Source organism: Biomphalaria glabrata, chromosome 8 (assembly GCF_947242115.1).
Source record: "Biomphalaria glabrata chromosome 8, xgBioGlab47.1, whole genome shotgun sequence".
NCBI lineage: Eukaryota > Metazoa > Mollusca > Gastropoda > Planorbidae > Biomphalaria > Biomphalaria glabrata.
The window spans coordinates 5,110,445-5,120,361 of record NC_074718.1 but is presented as its reverse complement, the minus strand read 5'-3'; the positions used below and the strand labels follow the sequence as shown (position 1 = coordinate 5,120,361).

Below are 9,917 nucleotides of genomic sequence, written 5' to 3'. Positions count from 1 at the left end.
GCTGAGCGGTAAAGCGCTTGGCTTCCGAACCGGGGGTCCCGGTTGAAGACTGGGATTTTCAACTTTGGAATCTTTGGGCGCCTCTGAGTCCACCCAGCTCTTATGGGTACCTGACATTAGTTGGGGAAAAGTAAAGGCAGTTGGTCGTTGTGCTGGTTACATGACACCCTCGTTAACCGTAGGCCACAAAAAACAGATGAACTTTACATCATCTGCCCTATAGACCACAAGGGGAACTAATTAGGCCAGGTTCTAACTTTACATTTACTTTCACCTATCCTTTGATCTGCTGGACCGTTGGGGCACTACACAAGATCTGTCAACCTTCTTTCTCCATTCTTATCTCTCATTTGTCTTTGATATAATTTCATTTGGATGTTCTTTCTGAAATTATTGAAGCCTGCCTGGGTGGACCACTTCGGGGGCCGATTTTAAGTTTGTGTTTCCAGTTTCCACACAAACTGTCTTTGTATTTTTTAATTTTTTAAAAGGAAACCTCAGAATTTGCACTATTCAATTTTAGCTTTATCATCATAGGAATCCTTGGGCCTTAGGCCTCTTTTCTTCGCCTCTTTTTTTTGGGCTTTATGTGCCTCTTTTATGTGCCATCTCGCCTCTTTTGTGGGCTTTTTTTTTATTTTTTTTTATTTGTAAGTTCTCATAATTCACAACTATTAAATCATAAACAATTGAAAAGTGATAAACCTAAAAATATAATAATAGTAATAGAAATATTATTTAATATCAAAGACATAGGGCCTACTACCTAACCATCCTAACCATTGAACCCACTAGAGACAGAAAAATGATACAAGTATCCTCTACACCAGAACAATCAACACAATATCAGATATCCCTGACCCCCATTTTTTTTCATGGAATAATTAACTAACACAAAAGACAAATATAACAGCACAAACAAGATATCAAGACAGCATTTTCATTCGATTCTTAGCATTCTTTACAAGCTGACTTCAAGACTGGTGGCAATAATTCATATTTTGACTTCCATGCAGCAGCTTCTTGAGCAGGTTTGCTTATGAAAAGATGATGAACAGCATCTGTACTGCATGCATAGGTTATTATTGACCTAAAAGATTAATGTCAACTTCCCCTAAAGAAAAATGGGGCAATCTTTTTGAGCAGGCTTCCTCGTGAAAAGATATTGAACAGCATCTGTAGTGCATGCATAGACAATTCTTATTGTCAGCTGCCCTTAAAGAAAACTGACATTCTGGACCTGGTTATGTGGTATGCACGAAGGACTGTTTGGTCGCCTCGTTGTGGTCTCTGCATGGCCGTCTGGTTCATGCCCCGCAACTGCCATCACTTCCCTAAGCTCCTTTGAGGTGTAGACTACCAAGTAGATATCTGCAACTCTGTGATAGGCTTAAGACTTTAAATTAAAAGTTACGACCATTCCATGGCACCATTCCACCATGGCTGCTGCCAGTGCTGGCATGAGTTGAAGAAGAACATATGATATCAAGAAGTACAGCTCATATAATGGATCTATTAAATTAATGAAAGTCTAGATTTCTAGATTGACTAGACCTAGATCTATAGCTCTATAACTTGTAGTATAACTAATAACTAAACAGATTTGGATCTAGATTTAATATCTAGATCTAGCTAGCTCTAATTTGATCCTCGTGTGTACGTTTTTAAGAAGACTCGAAAAAACAATTTGTAAGGTGCATTCTTATTTAAATATTTTTTTCATGTATCTTAACTAGTTGCCATATATCCTAATATTGATCATAAATAAATAATTATGTTGAAAAAAAAACAACAAACAAACAAACAACATTGGTATAGTTTGTATCTAGTAGCCTACTTTGATTACGTTACTATTTTTATAATTTATTATTTAAATTAATATTATATTAAAAATCTAACATGTTACTAGGAGAGAATTTACTGTAGGCCTATTTATGATTGGAGTAACCGCTCTTTACATTCTTCATGCTAGAGTAATTATAGAACTGGATTATATCTTATATTTATCCCAAAAATAAAATTAAGATTTTAATAACGACAAATGCTATAAAAGTAGCAAATATAAAATTTTATAAAAATTTGTAGCATTAAAATTCTTAGAGTCAACTTTTTTTAAAATCGTTTTTTCTTTCTTTCAGTGGTCACCGTGGGGCTCTTATAGTTGGTGGACCCGACAGAGATGAGCCCTATTACGCCATGGTTCCTACGCTGCACAAGTAAACCTTTTCATGTCAAACCTTTGCCTGCATGGACAAACCCATCAGATGCTTTTAAACCAAAGAAGGCCTAGTATTAAGATTTTCTCCTTTTCCAAGCGTTACATCCATCTAAATGTCTGTCTAAAAACGTTACATCCATCTAAATGTCTGTCTAAAAGCGTTACATTCGTCTAAATGTCTGTCTCCAAGTGTTACACCCGTCTAAATGTCTGTCTCCAAGTGTTACATCCATCTAAATGTCTGTCTAAAAACGTTGCATCCGAATCAACATAGTGAAAGCTGGACATTTTAACACTCTATGCCGATGCCTTCCGGACGGAGGAAATGACCGCAAAAAGGAGGACATGTCCTTAAAATGTCCTTCTTTTGTCTGGTAGCCCTACCAGAGTCTCCCCGTACGACTACATGGCTATTTAATACATTCAGTAACATCTCAGTTGCAGGAGCTGTCGGAGAAAACGCTAAAATTGAAGGCACTAAAACCTAGTTGGGGTGCAGACTTTGTCGTCGAGCTTGACTACTGAAGGCAGCGGAGGATTGAAATTAGAGTAACCAACATGGAATTGACTTTTACTTTAAAGGCTGACAAGCTCCATCTGCTCGATTAGCTTTAGATCTATACGCAGCTAAGTTTCAAAGTAGACCTGAAGTCAACACAATAGCAGAATGACAGAAACCTAGATCACACTGAAGTCACTGTAAAAGTTTTCTCCCCTTTCTGAAAACTATTTTTGCCCTTTGTTCTGTTGACAGCTCTTCATGTCACATACTTGTCACACAAGGCAAACATCACACGGAGAGAGATGTGTGACACAATTCTTGCGTTGCCAATGTCATCAGACGAACCTGTTATCAAGAGTACAGTCCCTGCTGTCATTCACTAGCGCCCCCTATCGTTTATGTTCTCTTTTGGTTGTCATGGATACTGAGTCATCCCACCACATTTGTTTAAAATAGTGAACCCGCCATTTAAACATTCTAGATCTATTTCTTTCAAACTGACTGTCAGCTTTGGTTCTAATAGATGCAAAACTATGCCTTCCTGATCGAGTTGAATGCACTTCGGATTGTCGTGACGATTCTTCCGTGTTCGAACCCTACATGCTTCCATCCTGTGCCGTCCAGCAAGAGATTTGAACTAGGACGTATAATCTTTATCAACGAAAAGACACTACTTATAGAACTAGATCTATGTCTATGTCTTTCACTTTGAATGTGGTGTTCTGGTTCTATATAGCACAGCTATATCTATTTCTTTCACAATAACTGTCACGTTCTGGTTCAATATGGCACAAGGTCTTTTACACTAATTGTCATATCCTGGTTCTACATGGCACAATTAGATCTTTCTCACTAACTGTTATGTTCTGGTTCTATATGAAACAACTAGATCTTTCTCACTAACTGTTATGTTCTGGTTCTATATGAAACAACTAGATCTTTCTCACTAACTGTTATGTTCTGGTTCTATATGGCACAACTAGATCTTTCTCACTAACTGTTATGTTCTGGTTCTATATGGCACAACTAGATCTTTCTCACTAACTGTTATGTTCTGGTTCTATATGGCACAACTAGACCTTTCTCACTAACTGTTATGTTCTGGTTCTATATGACACAACTAGACCTTTGAAGACTTTAAATCTATTTCAAAAAGTTCTTTTATTAAAAAAATAAAATTAAAAAGTTTACCTGGCAGCGGTGGGATTTGAACCCACGCCTCCGAAGAGACTGGTGCCTAAAACCAGCGCCTTAGACCACTCGGCCACGCTACCTAGCTATAGGAATATGTGTGACATTTTCAATGAGCAATGAGTTTTTTTTTAAATAACACTCTGTTGTTCCTTCAGACATGGAGATTATTTCCTCATGGCCCGAACCTACTGCAGGACGGAAGGGGACTGCTACGGGGCAGAATTTGAATCCTGGACCATCGTCACGACAATTCAAAGCGCCTCTCACCTCGCCTATTCCTTTTGTCTTTTAGACCGTTGGGGCACCACGCAAGATTTGTCAATCCTCTCTGTCTTTTGCTTTGGATAAAATCTCATTCAATGGCAGGCCCGTCCATTCTTTTATGTTGTCTGCTTCTTCTTTTTTTCTGGTACTGTTCCCTGAAGGAAGGTCTTTGCGAGCCCCCGAAGGCCTTATACTATGGCCATAGAGTTTTAGTTTTCTTTTTTAAAGATAGTTAGTGGGTCCAATCACTGCAGTAACCCTGTCTCTAATCTCTTGGTTTGTGATGCGGTCTTTGAGTGTGGTACCTAGGATCCTTCTGTAGCATCTCAATTCTGTTGCTAGGATCCTCTTTTCTAGCTCTGCAGTCAGCGCCTACCATACGTACTAAGTAATGAAAGTACTTTGGACTCCCCGTTTGCAACGACATTACAACTTTTGGTCGTAACATCATCCTTCACCCCCCCCCCCTTTCCCACTTTCCAAGACGAAACATGAAAGTACAGTCCCTCTCTCAGACCATTCCGTCTAAAGGACAGATGATGTTTCTGTGGCCCACTGTTCACGAGGGTGTCATGTGGCCAGCTCAACGACCAAAGATGAAACGGATGGGCCAGATTTTTTTTTTCAACGTCTGGCGTGGATATGCCGATTTGAATCTAGTCTGATCATTGAAAGGACTCCTTAATGAAATAAAAACAACACGACAGAAACATTCACATAAATAGACACAACATAAAAAGTTCCTTGAGTGACTCACACCGCTTTCAATCTCAGGTCGAGAACAAACAAATATTTCTAATTGCATAGATTTATTATTGTTAGTCTAGAACTCTATCTATCAAAAATTTAATTACATGACTGATCCTAACTAATTGATACACTCAATATAAGATTTTTGTTTTCAAAAGTTTTTTTTTTTTTTTTTAAATTAATATATATATATTTTTATTTAGCACTAGAGAATCACATTTTCTAAGCATCTCTGTTTTTTGACCTAGTTGTTGTAGTTGGCAACATAAAAAATTTAAGTCATTGGTTAATATGCATGACTAAATGCATGACGCGTAGGACGTAATCATCTTCTTTTTTGAAGTAACGTCTGTATTATATAAGATAAGATAAGATAAAAAAAAACCCAATATAATAAACACCATAGACATAAATAAATATAGACTGGCCGAAGGAAGTAACTTCATGTAACTTGAAAACATGTATATCTATTGTATTCGGATTTCCGAATTCTGAAAAATTGCATGATCTTCATTCTTAGAGATTAAACAAAACTACACTGCCTCCTTATTTACAAATATATAGGTTTGTGGTTGAAATAGATATGAATACTTAACTTTTATACTGCTCATAAATGCTATATAATAAAGTACACAAAATTGCAAGTCACAAATTTTCGTTTCATAAAACTCTTTAATCGGCCAGTCTATACTTATTTATGCCTATGATAAACACACATGGTTCCTCTTTACCTTCTTCTGTTCAAACTCTATTCTACACTCACTTACGTAAGTTCTATAAATAACAGATACACACACACAAATATGTAAGTCCATGTCATTGAGTATGATTGAGTCTAACTAGATTCACAATTGGATACCAAATGATTGTGTGATTGTGAACTTTTGACATTACAAAAAAAAAAACAGTTCTAAATTTATTTTAGAAATTTTATTGGAAAATAAAAATAAAAAAAATCATGGCAGCGATGGGATTCGAACCCACGCCTCCGAAGAGACTGGTGCCTAAAACCAGCGCCTTAGACCACTCGGCCACGCTACCTCACTGACTAATAATGTTTAAAAACGACCCAATGTATTTGTAACATTTTTTTTAACACCACTATGTATGCGAAACAAGTGTCTGATAACCAAATGTCGCATGAGACATTTTTTTGGCCGGATAGTCTATTTATCTGTAAATCCAAATATCTGGTGGACCATTTGACAGCGAATCAGTGGCTTAGGCCGCATAGCATCCATGGTGCAAAGGGGTTCAATGAACTCGGGTCCACGACGATTAGTGTCCCACAGCCTGTGACGTAGCAACCATGGCGCAAAGGAATTCCTTGCAATTGGACCCTTGACTTACTTATAACAAATTGGGGTCTTTTTTTTAATGAGCCCTTGGAGATGGCACCATAATGTAAAAAAAATGCACTTTTGTAAAAAAAAAAAAAAAAGGAAAGCAATAATTGCTCCTTTCAGACCTTGCTATCTATGGGCAGATGTTATAAAGGTATCTATTTTTGTATCTAATTTTGTGTTCACGAGGGTGTCACGTTGCTAGCACAACGACCAACTTCCTCCATCTAATTTCAGCTGCCTTGGGTGGATGCCCTAATGATCCCGAAATTAAAAATCCCAGTCATAACCAGGATACGAAACCGAGACAACTAGGCTCAGAACCCAAACGCTTTATCACTCAGCCACAGCGCCTCTCGTCTGTATTAAAGGTTTCTTTGGAATACTGCATTTCAGAAGAATATTCTTATCTTATCTTATCTTATAGATTACAGACCCTTATATCATCAATATAAGATGAAACTAGAAGCATGATGACATTATATGATTTTTAAAAAATGTTTTTCACCTGAACTGGGCAGTAGCGAAATCCTTATGTTGATGTAGCAGACTGTCAAATGTTGCATTAAGTTTATTTTTAGATTGTATTTCTGCAGCGCAAGGTCATGGTTATATGCTGTTGACGAGTTTCAAGGAACGGAAACGCGCAAGTCCGTTTAGAATAAAAAAATTATTAATGCTTTCATTGGTTGAATATTTGCATCACGGCAAGTTAATTCCAGACCATAAAAGGAGCGGTGGAGAAACTCAGCGGTCGAGAGAGCTGATTGGTTGGTTCCAAATGCAGAGAGGCTTGGTAATAGTAAAAAGTATTTAAAGGACTGATATATTCTGTTGGGAGCTTAAACGACGACAGTAAATTTGCTTAAAATAAATTATATTGTACAGTGTGTATATTATTAAAGTGATTTCTAGTTCCAGAATTACAGCCTTTTATTCATTGTTACATAATTTCAGTTTTTTTTTTTAATTTATGGTTTACATTTGTATTTCCGGTATCCCGATATTGTTTGAGTGTTCAGTAGCTGTTTAAAAGGAGATATCTATACAAAATTATAACACCTGAAACGTGTTAGCTAGCTAGTTTAGTCAGTTTTAGTTGCGCACTTTGTTAGATCGACTGTGAACATACATTTTATAGTGACGACATAGACTTTGGGTTAGAGATTAGAATAGACTTTTAGAAATCAGTTACTGCTAGACTCTTGAGGGGTAAACATTGCTGTTAGTGACGGACTAGACTGTGGCCCATTCTGTATTAAAAGTTATTTAATCATCTTGAGTCAACTTGGTCATTTAGTCTTTGTTCCTGCTGGTACCTATGTATTCATTCTTGTGACGGATTAGCATGCGCCAAGAGCTCGCGATTGTAACACATCCTACAAGGTACTCATGCACGTAGTATAATAAAGTAACGTTAGAAATACGTCAAGAACATCTGATTTACACATGCATCCACTACAAACGCATCGTCTGATCAACACAATCTCATCGTACCATCAGGACATCATTGTCTAAATATAGCATCACATACAGCCTCAAATGTATATCGTCACAATAAGAAACAATTGCATCGATAGTTTGATTTAAACAATAATTGTGAAAAAAAAATTTTTGCATCTTCATTTTCGCTTCACAGATATCAGTGATGTACTCATTAGAGAAAAAAAGTAAAGTCTAACTTTAAGGATCTTGTGATCTATAGGGCAGATGATGTAAAAACATGTTTCTGTGGCCCACGCTTAACGAGGGGGTCATGTGGCCAGCACAACGACCAACCGCCTGTACTTTTCTCCAACTAATGTCAGGTACCCATTAGAGCTGGGTGGACTCAGGCGTCCAAAGATCCCAGAATTAAAATCCCAGTCTTCACCAAAATTCAAACCCGGGATCCCCGGTTTGGAAGCTAAGCGCTTTACCGCTCAGCCACCGCGTCAAGGTCTTTTAGAACTCTCCATATGCTCGTGGTGCGAAACAATGGCTCAAGCTACTTCCAACAGTCTCAACGTTCACGCAAACAAATTCAAGATCTTTTATCACTGACTCAAAGATTTATGTAGATTTAGAATTCTAGATGCTTATATTCCGTAGCCATCGACACCAAGATCAGACAGATGCGCTCCCTGGTCATGGCCACATTCTTATATGCTTGCGAATCTTGGACGCTGACTGCAGAACTAGAGATGAAGACCCTAGCAATGGAATTTAGATGCTACAGAAGGATTCTAGCAATGGAATTCAGATGCTACAGATGGATCCTAGCAATGGAATTCAGATGCTACAAAAGGATCCTAGCAATGGAATTCAGATGCTACAGAAGGATCCTAGCAATGGAATTCAGATGCTACAGAAGGATCCTAGCAATGGAATTCAGATGCTACAGAAGGATCCTAGCAATGGAATTCAGATGCTACAGAAGGATCCTAGCAATGGAATTCAGATGCTACAGAAGGATCCTAGCAATGGAATTCAGATGCTACAGAAGGATCCTAGGCATCAAATTTAAAGACCGCATCACAAACGAAGAGAAACGGGACTACTACAGCAATTGGACTGCAAACTATTGTAAAACAAGGTTACAAACACAGTTTTTGTGGAGACACAAACTCAAAATCGGCCCCGAAATAGCCCACCCAGGCAGGTAAAATGGCAGGTTTCAATATTCTCTTAAAGAATATCAGAATGAAATTCTATCAAAGAAAAAAGACAGAGAAGAATGAAGAAAAAAGGTTGACGGATCTTGTGCTGTGCCCCAGCGGTCAACAGACCAAAGGATAGGTGAAAGTGAATGTGAAGTTAGATGTGAACCTGGCCTAACTAATGTCTTATAATGAATATACAATTGTTTTGTAAAGGGACAATCTCTTATTCCTCAAGAGCAAAAAAGACATTTCGTATAAAAAAAAATCCTTTAGTTCCGTGTTTTATTATATTGCTGCATAGATGCAGTTCACGCGATAATATGAAAAAGTACTTATTAATTGTTGTTTTAAATTATGTCTAACTTATATGCATACTAAATAGATTTTTTCTCTTTAAAAAAAGTAAACATTTTTTTGTGTAAATGTAGTAGTTAGTATAACAGAACTTACTTAACATAGCAATACAAATGTAAAAAAAAAAAAAAAAAAAAAAAAATTTTGACAAAAAATCTAAAACCGTTTGCATAAATGTGAGGCGCGGTGGCTGAGCGGTAAAGCGCTTGGCTTCCGAACCGGGGGTCCCGGTTGAAGACTGGGATTTTCAACTTTGGAATCTTTGGGCGCCTCTGAGTCCACCCAGCTCTTATGGGTACCTGACATTAGTTGGGGAAAAGTAAAGGCAGTTGGTCGTTGTGCTGGTTACATGACACCCTCGTTAACCGTAGGCCACAAAAAACAGATGAACTTTACATCATCTGCCCTATAGACCACAAGGGGAACTAATTAGGCCAGGTTCTAACTTTACATTTACTTTCACCTATCCTTTGATCTGCTGGACCGTTGGGGCACTACACAAGATCTGTCAACCTTCTTTCTCCATTCTTATCTCTCATTTGTCTTTGATATAATTTCATTTGGATGTTCTTTCTGAAATTATTGAAGCCTGCCTGGGTGGACCACTTCGGGGGCCGATTTTAAGTTTGTGTTTCCAGTTTCCACACAAA

At 37.7% G+C, this 9,917-nt stretch overlaps 2 non-coding genes across 2 annotated transcripts; both read right to left on the bottom strand.

Annotated features, from left to right (window-relative positions):
• Positions 1-3,912: 3,912 nt before the first annotated feature.
• Trnal-uag (transfer RNA leucine (anticodon UAG)) lies at positions 3,913-3,994 on the bottom strand. Its single transcript has one exon. It is a non-coding gene; the product is annotated as a tRNA-Leu (tRNA).
• Positions 3,995-5,887: 1,893 nt separating this feature from the next.
• On the bottom strand, positions 5,888-5,969 carry Trnal-uag (transfer RNA leucine (anticodon UAG)). Its single transcript has one exon. It is a non-coding gene; the product is annotated as a tRNA-Leu (tRNA).
• Between the last annotated feature and the right edge of the window lie 3,948 nt (positions 5,970-9,917).